The following is a 10,245-nucleotide window of genomic DNA, read 5'->3' as shown; positions in this document are numbered from 1 at the left end:
GCGTGGTGGCTCACACCTGTAATCCCAGCACTTTGGGAGGCAGAGGCAAGCAGATCACCAAGTCAAGAGAGCCTGGCCAACAGGGTGAAATCCCGTCTCTACTAAGAATACAAAAATTAGCTGGGCACGGTGGTGTGCACCTGTAATCCCAACTTGGGAGGCTGAGGCAGGAGAATCACTTGAACCCAGAAGGCAGAGGTCGCAGTGCGCCGAGATCGCGCCATTGCAGTCCAGCCTGGGTGACAGCAAGACTCCATCTCGGGGTTGGGGGCGGGGGCGGGAAGGCATCCTTACACATACACCTCCTACCAGAGCCCACTTAAGACTGAGAAACTTTCCAAGGCTCTAGAGAAAGCTTTCCAGACCAGACCCTTGCTAAAGATGAGATAGAGATTGAAAGAACAGTCCTGCTGGCAGGTGCAACCCCACACACAGCATGGATCTCAGAGTGTATACAAGCTCTGGAGAGAAACTTGTCACTTGGAGTTGGTCTGGTGAGCTACTCCGACCTCCTCCTTGTACCTGGCTGCTGAAATAAACTCCCTCCTTTCCCAGTGTCTGCATCTCATTATCGGACCTCAATAACAAGCAGCCGGGCCTCGTGCAGCTGAAAACACTTGGACAGACAGTCTCTTTCATCTGCTACTGTAGTGGAATATTCCTATAGGTTTTCTGACACAGGGGCAAAGCCTTCTGATTTATTTATTTATTTATTTAATTAATTAATTTTTTAATTTATTTTGAGACAGAGTCTTGCTCTGTCGCCCAGGCTGGAGTGCAATGGCGCAATCTTGGCTCACTGCAACCTCTACCTCCTGGGTTCAAGCAGTTCTCCTGCCTCAGCCTCCTGAGTAGCTGGGATTATAGGCGTGCACCACCACGCCTCGCTAATTTTTATATTTTTGGTAGAGATGGGGTTTCGCCATGTTGCCCAGGCTGGTCTCGAACTCTTGACCTCAGGTAATCCACCTGCTTCGGCCTCCCAAAGTGCTTTAATTACAGGTGTGAGCCACCACACCTGGCCAGATTTTTAAATAATTCCATTTGCTAACACTTGACTTAGTATTTTTCCCACTTTGGGTCTCCTTCATTCGGTGAGAATCTCCTGTGATTCTCTTCTCTTCATTGTTGTTGTTTTGTATTTCACATGCTGTTTTCTTCTCTTTCTCTCAGAATGGCTTTTTTTTTTTTTTTTTTTTTGGAATCTCGCTCTATAGCCAGGCTGGAGTACAGTGGCACCATCTCAGCTCACCACAACCTCTGCCTCCCAGGTTCAAGAGATTCTCCTGCCTCAGCCTCCCTAGTAGCTGGGACTACAGGTGCACGCCATCACGCCCAGCTAATTTTTATATTTTTAGTAGAGACAGGGTTTCACTATGTTGGCCAGGATGGTCTCGAACTCTTGACCTCGTGATCCACCTGCCTTGGCTTCCCAGAGTGCTGGGATTATAGGAAGTGGGGGCCACCGTGCCCGGCCTCAAAATGGTCTTTTTATCTTTGATTTTTAGAAGTTGGCAAGATGTATCCAGGACTGTTTCTTTCCCCTGTTTATCTTGCTTGGGGTTTGTTGAACTTTTTGTGTCTGTAAGTTAACATTTTCCACCAAATTCTGGAATTTTTTGGCCATTGTATGGACCTGGCCAATGCACGCCCTTCCCTCTCCACTCCTGTGACGGCCATTGTCCACACGCAGGGTCACTGGCTCTTGGCCCTCAGGTCTCTGAGGCTTGGCTCATTTTTCTTCAACCTCTGCATTTTGCTTTTTTTTTTTTTGAGACAGGGTCTCACTCTGTCACCCAGGCTGGAGTGCAGTGTTGTGATCACGGCTCACTGCAGCTTCGACCTCTCAGGCTGAAGCAATCCTTCTACCTCAGCTTCCCAAGTAGCTGGTACTACAAGTGTGCACCTTCATGCCCAGCCATTTTTTTTGTACTTTTTTAGAGGTGGGGTCTCACTATGTTGCCCTGGCTGGTCTCCAGCTCCTGGGCTCAAGCGATATGCCTGCCTTGGTCTCCCAAAGTGCTAGGATGACAGGCGCGAGCCACTGTGTCCAGCCTTCTCTTCATTTTGAATCCAGCAAATTCTATTGCTGTGTTCTCAAGTTTATTTTCCTTGGCCACCTCCAAAGTGATGTCAAGGCTGTCTAGTAAATTTCTGCTTCATTTATTGCAGTTTCCACTTCTAGAATTGCCATCCATTTTCTCTAGTTTTCATTTCTCTGTTGAGATTTCCCATTTATTCATTGATATAATATTTTCCTGTACTTACACATGTTTTATTATTTGGATATACTTTATTTTTAATTTTTATTTTTTTAAGATAGTTTTTCTCTCTCACCCGGGCTGGAGGGCAATGGCGCGATGTCAGCTTACTGAAACCCCTGCCTCCCGGGATCGAGAGATTCTTGTGCCTCAGCCTCCCAAGTAGCTGGGATTACAGGCGCCCGCCACCATGCCCAGCTAATTTTTGTATTTTTAGTAGAGACAGGGTTTCGCCATGTTGGCCAGGCTGGTCTCGAACTCCTGACATCAACGGATCCACCCACCTCAACCTCCCGAAGTGCTGGATTAGAGGCGTGAGCCACCACGCCAGTCACCTTATTTTAGTTTTTTAAGAACGTATTTATAACAGTTGCTTTGATGGCTTCTTTTGCTAAATTCACCATTTGGGTCCACTTGAAGTCAATGTCTATCAGTTGCCTTTTTTCCTGACTGTGGGTCAACACTTCCTGTTGTCTGACAATTCTGGGGTACAAAGCTGACGCTGTAGGGAATGCGTTCTAGTGACTGAATTTCCTTGTTTTCCTGGGGGTGGTTTTTCGTTTTGCTTGGGAGGTGGTGAGCTGTTCCGGATTCACTCTGCAGACTTGGTGTTCCTGGCTCCAGGGGGCCGTTTCGTCCCCGCTCGGCCTTGGTGGCGCCTTGGGGCTGCCCTTCTCTTTAGCCCGGCTCCTGATGCTCTCCCCGCTGCCTGTGAAACTGGGCAGACATGGGCCTAGCCTTCCCACTGGATTCTTCATGCCTGTGGTTTCTGCTCTCTCAGCGTCTCAGCCAGGGGATGTGCTTGGTTCAACACAGCAGCTGACTCGCGGGTCTGGCCTATGGGGCTCTCCTCCCAGGAGTGAGCTTCTCCTGGCCTTGCCTGCATTGCCGCCGGCCCCAGGTGTCTTCCGTACAGTGCAGCTGTGGGTCGGGCTGGGTTTATGCCCAGAATTTGGATCTCACTCTGCGGCTCCCTAGGTATTCCTCACCATGCTCCTGCACCCTGAATGCTCACCTCTGACTCTTTCACCCAGAAAGGTTGTGGTTTTCCTCCACCCTTCTCCACACACAGAGCCGCAGAGCTGGTGGCACCCTCTTTCCAGCGGACGCTCGTCCGAATGGACTCCTCTGGCAACCTTTGTGCACTGGGAGCCCCCGGCGTCGTTCAGTCTGTTTAATCCCCTTTCTAGGATTGTTGGTCTAGGAAAGGGCCGTGCATGCGTCTCACTTGCCTGCCCTTATCTGGAGTAGTCCCAGCACTGTGTTTAGTTTTTGTGGGACAAGGTCCTTCCCCATTCATTTTTTCCAAAGCATTCTTAACAACTTCAGTGTATTTTTTCGAGGTTCAAATTCACTGTTGTGTGGAACTGCATTAACACGAAGGCGTTCGAGTCCGCCTGAGCGCCTCCAGAGCACTGCTTGTGTGATGGTTCGCGGCCCTTCCCTTTAGTCCGGTGGAAGGCCTTGGTGTGTCCAAAAGCCTGAGTTTTTTTAGTGAGGTAGACAGTGTAGCTCTGCGTTAAAGCAAATCAGTCGGGGGAAAAGACTGTTGGTATTTACATTGGGCTTTGTTAACTTATCCTTGAGCTGAGAGTACATTTCCCATCAAGTTATCTAAGACAACTACAAAGATGCTTACTCTGGATCAATTTCATCCTGGAGTGGCATCCACTTAACACCAGGAGCCCCCTTGCTTTTAGCTGAATAAAGGTCAAACCGTCAGGCGGCTGGATGGACAGCTCATTCATCACTCGGCGACAGACGTACCCAGCGCTGGCCTCCGTGCCGCGCGGAAGGGCCACACAACAAAAGGTTAATGGATGCGGGGAACCGGATTTCACTCGATGAGCACATAATGATGCCTCAGTGCCCTATTTCCATTTTTATTCAGTTTAGAGGATGGATATTTGCGATTCTCAGCTCTAATTACCCCATTTAGGATGTTCGCCTGGGAAACCGTGTCTTGCAGGGGTCAAGACCACCCTTTGCAAGAAATCTTCTCCCTGATTATCTGCAGAAGTAGAAAAAGTGTCCCTGATGGAAACTAAGATGGTAAATTAATAGATGACAGGCCCCTTTCCAATAAATCCTAATAAATCATGTGCATTTTAATCAGCTCCTGTCTCCCATGATGGGGAGAGAAGAAGGTGGCAGGTGACTCTCTCGGCTGTCTGTCCCCCAGTGCCCTCCCTGGCTGTGCCTGGGGTCACCAGCGGCTGAGTTCAGTGTGATTAATTAAACCCGCTGCTTTGCTGCCGTGCCCTCCGACCCAAGGAGCAGATGTTGGGGACTCCATGGGTCAGCGTGTCGTGGATGGGGTGGCCGGGAGGTGTGCGTGCTGTCTACTTGCAGTGGATGAAGACGGGGAGGTTTTCAGGGACTGGAGGGGACGTGGCCAAGGGGCTCAGTGCAGTCTTGGGTGTCCCCAGCTGCTGGGAGAGTTTTATTTAGTTATTTATTTATTTTTGAGACAGTCTTGCTCTGTTGCCCAGGCTGGAGTGCAATGGTGTGATCTCGGCTCACTGCAACCTCTGCCTCCCAGGTTCAAGCTATTCTTCTGTCTCAGCCTCCCAAGCAGCTGAGACTACAGGTGCCCACTACCATGCCCAGCTAATTTTTTGTATTTTTAGTAGAAATGGGGTTTTACTGTGTTGGCCAGGCTGGTCTCGAACTCCTGACCTCAGGTGATCCACCCGCCTCAGCCTCCCAAAGTGCTGGGATGACAGGTGTGAGCCGCTGTACCTGGCTAAGTTCTGAGAGGGATGTTCTGGACACAGCCCATGATGTCCAGGGGCAGGAAATGCAGAGTCCCGGGGTGGGGGCGGGAAACGCAGACTCCCGGGGGCATGGGAAATGCAGACTCCCTGGGGGCACGGGAAAACGCGGACTCCCTGGGGGGCGGGAAATGCAGACTCCCGGGGGCGTGGGAAACGTAGACTCCCTGGGGTGGGGAAAACGTAGACTCCCTGGGGGGTGGGACACGCGGACTCCCAGGGGCGGGAAATGCAGACTCCAAGGGGCTGATGGACACACTGTGTCCCTGTTTCTGTACTGGGGCTGAGTGCTCGTTGGAGAAGCCCCCCCACCCCAAGGGGGAACAGCATCCTACAGATACCCCTCATCCTACCGCAGGCGTATCCCGTGGAAACTCAGGGCACTGAGCCTGTTTCAGACAACACTTTGGGGGTCTTCCATGACCCTGAAGTCTGAGGCGTCTGCAGATCTGGAGAGGATCAGGGTGGGAGCTCCCCTCCATGTGGGTCCCTCTTGGAGCCCCCAGTTATCCAGCCTGTAAGATGGCCTTGGCCTCCTACACCTCTGTGGCCATGCCTGGCTCAGAAGGGTGTCCAGTCTCCTCTTAACGAAGCCGTCAGCAAGGGGTTCTTTTCAGGATGAGCTGCATCCAGGCTGCGGCTTGGCCACGGTAACGGTGTTTCTGTAGCTGAGCCAACGCGGGAGGAGCAAAGTGCCAGACGACGTCCCTGAACACTGACTGGAGGGTCTGGGGGCTGGGCAGGCACCCCTGAGCGGCCCTGGCTTGTGGGCCGGTTACTCATGGGGCCCTCACAGGAGTTGGGGAGGCTCCAGGGAGGTAGGTGCAGGCTGGGCGGGTTACTCATGGGTTCACCGTGGGGCCCTCACAGAAGTTGGGCGGGCTCGGGCCGTATAGATGGGCCGCCCTCCCAGGGGCTGTGGGGGCCCCAAGGCCTTGCGGAAAGGTTTGTTCCCCAACACCACCATCTACCTCTCTCTATCAAATGGGCCCCTCTGGCTCAGCAAAGTAGGTGGGCACCATCCTTAATCTGAAAGGGGCAGGCAAGGGAAAGGCTGAAAGTGACCAACTGTCCTGGAAAGGTGTCCTCATGGGCCCATTGCATCTGCCTGCCCTGCCGCCTGGGGGAGCCCTGGGGTTGGCTGCAGGGAAAGCACAGTATGTTTCTCAGCCCTTTTTATTTGCGGATGCAGACTCGCCTGTCTCAGGAGGCAGCTGTGTGGACTGGGAGTTGGTGATGCCTCCCACCTCCCCTGGGCCCTCTGGGTTGGGACCCCCCTGTGTTGGGGAGGAGGGGACCTGTCCCCTCTCCTGCCACTTCCTTCTATAGGGCCTGCAGTGTGTGTAGCTGGTGAGATTCACAACCCTGTTTTCCTGGATGAGACCCTCTGACATATACTTGTTACTCCGTCCTTAGTGCAAGTCCCTGGGGCACAGCAGCCCCTTCAGGGTCTGGTTACACTGCAGGCTGGGAGGACACGCAGAGTGGGTGTGGCTCCGAGTGGAGGGGTGGAGGTCGGGTTGCTGCACACACTAACTCCAGCGGGGTCCAAGGTGGGGCTTTGTCACCTCTTCTCCCCTTCCCAACCCAGCTCCCACGCCCTCTGTCTCCCGGCCCCAGCTCACATCCCAAGGCTCCTGGACGCCGCCTCTCATTCCTACAATGAGAGATCTGGGCTTGAATCCTGCCTCTGCCTCCTTTCAGCTCTCTGGGTTGTCTCTCTTTCTACCTTGGAGCTTCCAGGGCCCCTGTACTACCCCCTGTAGGGCATGCAGGTGGGAGGATGGCACAGGAGGGGCTCTGTGAATGTGCCCTATGCCCCCGGGCCCCAGTCTCCTCTGCTCCCTCTGGGCCCTCTCCCTGAGGTTGTGCATGGTCCAGTCCAGCACCTGTCTGCCCCACTCACGGGGACTTGGGGGTGGGGCCTGCGTCAACTGGAAACTCCCTTCATGGAGGACTGGCTCCCCTGTCCCTCCCACACCTGGGGGGCCTGGTGTCACAGGGGTGAGGCTCTCGTCTCCCTGCCCCGGGGCTCATTCTCTGAATTCAGGATGACTCAGTTTGTAGAGCCACTTGGCAATGGGAGGTCAAGATGCAGAAGTTACAGTCTGTCTCCCTCCCTCCCTCCTTCTCTCTTTCTTTCTTTTGTTCTGTAAAATTCCTCGAAGCACCCTCGATTCAGTCCTCTCTGTTGTTTGGAAGATGATCCGAGTTCTTAGTTCCATGTTGGATATGAGCACACACCTGGCTGGCAGATGCTGTTGGACTTACCTCCTAGGGCCGCGTGGCTGGGGTGTGAGGGCATGGGGCCGGCCTCATCTGTGCACACGGGACGGTGATCCTATCCTCCAAGCCCCCAAGACAACACCTGGAGGGGACAGGACAGCTAGAACTGGCCTCACAAACACAGTGTGACCACCGTACCCAGCTACAGGACCTGGGGCATGCAGGGGTGGGGAATGGCAGGGGGTTAAGAGTCCATGGACCTAGATTCAACCCTCATCCAGGACAGGAGCCTCTGGGTGTGGCTTTGACATGGGACCTAGGACAAGAGCAATGGCTTCCCCAGGCCACGGTGGGCACTTGTGGGTTCCATGCTGTGCTGGGCTGGCGCGGGACTCCTGTACTTCCCATCAAGCTTGGGCAGCTCCAGTGAGGTCAGTGGACCTGGCCATCAGCCCCATGTTACCAACTCTTCTGCCATCGTGGTCCTGGGGGCGAGGCTCTCATGTTCCCTCCACCCCAGACCGAATGGATTGTCCCAGAAATGCTGTTATTCCAAACACATATTTATTCCACGCATTAGGTTGAGAAAGTGTGGTCTGTGCTTGCTTCATCCATCTGATAATAAATATTCCTAATGTATTCCTACCTGACACTTGAGCAGGTGCAGAGCAGGGTTCATTACCGCTGTGTCCCTTCCAGCATCCCTCACCATGACATCTTGGCACTGCTGGTTTATTTCCTGTGGACCGCCGGTTTATTTTTGTTTGTGGACCCTGCTTCCATGACCAGGGCCTGATTCATGGTGCTGCAGATGGGGGCCATTTGCTCTTTCCAGGGTGCCCTGGCGGGGCTGTCCACAGCGGGTGGCATTGCAGATTTGAAAAATAACCAGGAGAATATTGGGCTGCCCTCTCTCTCCCCTAGCACATTTTTGAAGCACTGTCACTCTCCCCTTTTCTTTTGGGAGGAGAGGTTCTAGGCATCAAGGCTAGGTGTTTCTCTGTTCTAGAAATTCCTTGATCTTCTAGGTTAATGGAGAGGTTTGACAGCAATATTAGAGACCAGCTGCCCTCGGGCCGCTCCTCTGCCACACGCTGCTCTCTGGGTTTGCAAGCACTATGTCACTTCATCCTCTACTAGCCCTGATAGCACCACATCCCCCAACTGTCCTCCATCCCTCATTGCCCATGGACCATCCACTACCCACCTGTCATTCCATCTACCCACCTGTCATTCCATCTACCCATCCATCATCCACTATCCACTCACCCACTCATCATTCCATCCACCATCCCCCATCTACTATGCACCCATCCACCATCCACTATCACTCGTAATTACACCTACACAACCGCCATCCACCATCTACCATCCACCCATCATTCCATTTACCAATCCACCATCCACCCCTCTACCCATAATTCCATCCATCCATCCACCCATCCACCATCCACCCATCATTCCATCCACCCATCCACCATCCACCCATCATTCCATCCACCCATCATTCCATCCACCCATCATTCCATCTACCCATCCACCATCCACCCATCCACCATCCACCCCATCATTCACCCCATCATTCCATCTACCCATCCACCATCCACTATCCACCTATCCACCTGTCATTCTATCTACCATCTACCATCCGTCGGCAGAAGGGCAGGAGGGCTGTGAGCTCAGGGCTGGGCTGTGGGTGCAGGGACTGCCCATGATGAGGTCTCTTCAATGACCAGGGCCTCGGGTGGCTGAGGTTGACTGGAGTGGGCAGAGTCAGAAAAGCCTAAAACCCCACAGAATGCCTGGCTCGCTCTCTGCCCACATGGCCCCCCTGGCCCCCATGGTGGTCACCATCCTCCGTCCCCACACCCACTGACCCACCCCCATCTCCAGACCCACAGTCTGTATGCTTGTCCAGGCATCCAGCTGAGCTGGGTGGGCAGAGGGGTCAATGCTGGGCGTCAGGGTGAGCAGGGGATGCACTTTGGCCCTGGAGGGCGGAGCTTGTTGGGGACCCAGTAGGTGCCCAGGGGCCAGGTCTGGTGGTCTCTGTGGGGGTTCCATGGGTGGAGGGAGGTGAGCCTGAAGGCTGTGGGGCATCCCACCAGGCAAGGCTGTTTCTGGAATCTTCTGGAAGATCTGGGCCTTAGGATGGGGTGGGGGCAGGTGTGTGGGCTGCAGCAGGTGGAAATAGGACCCGGGTTCCTGTAAATCAAATGGGCGGCGGCATTGCTAGTCAAACCCAGTTCCAGAGCAAATTACCCAGAGCTACAGATGCAATGGGAGAAGCCGAGGGCCTGGCTGGGACACTGGCCCTGCTGGATGCCCTGCACAGCGCGGAAGCAGCCTGGAAGGACAGATGGCCTGGGACGCGTCCGCAGCCAGGTGAGTGACTGGCCCTGCTGGATGCCTCGCGCGGCGCGGACACAGCCCGGAAGGAGAGATGGCCTGGGACTTGCGTCAGCAGCCAGTTGAGTGACTGGCAGTGCTGCCCACGCCTTTGGCTGGGTCACAGGGACCCCTGCTCACCCCGGCTACCCAGCTGGGAGCTTTCGCAGCAGCCTGAGCTGTGTGAACGGCCTGGAAGGGAACTGGGCCTGGCTCTTGGCTTCGGTCATTTCTCAAATGCTTTGCTCCCCAACCAAATATGGCTGCCTGCCTCCCCATTTCAGCTGTGCAAGGATTTGATTTAGAATTCCAGCAGCAGGAAATCAGAGATGAGTCTGAGAACAAGGGGGCATTGACGTTGGGCTGGGCAAGCCCCTGGGGGGGCATGTGGGTGCCCAGTGCTGCTGGGGGAAGGAACTCACACCTGGGTCAGACTGTGTGTCCAGTGGGTACTGTCTTCTTCCTGTGGAGCTCCAGAACCTGGGAACTGGGGCAGGGCCACTATGGGCCACCCCTCTGCTGTTTGGGTAGGGAAAACGAGGCCCTGAGAGATGGTGGTCTGCTCCCCAGCTGGCGTCCACTCAGGCTCTTTGGCA

This window comes from Pan paniscus, chromosome 23, assembly GCF_029289425.2.
Source record: "Pan paniscus chromosome 23, NHGRI_mPanPan1-v2.0_pri, whole genome shotgun sequence".
Lineage (NCBI taxonomy): Eukaryota > Metazoa > Chordata > Mammalia > Primates > Hominidae > Pan > Pan paniscus.
This window is presented reverse-complemented; position numbering follows the sequence as displayed.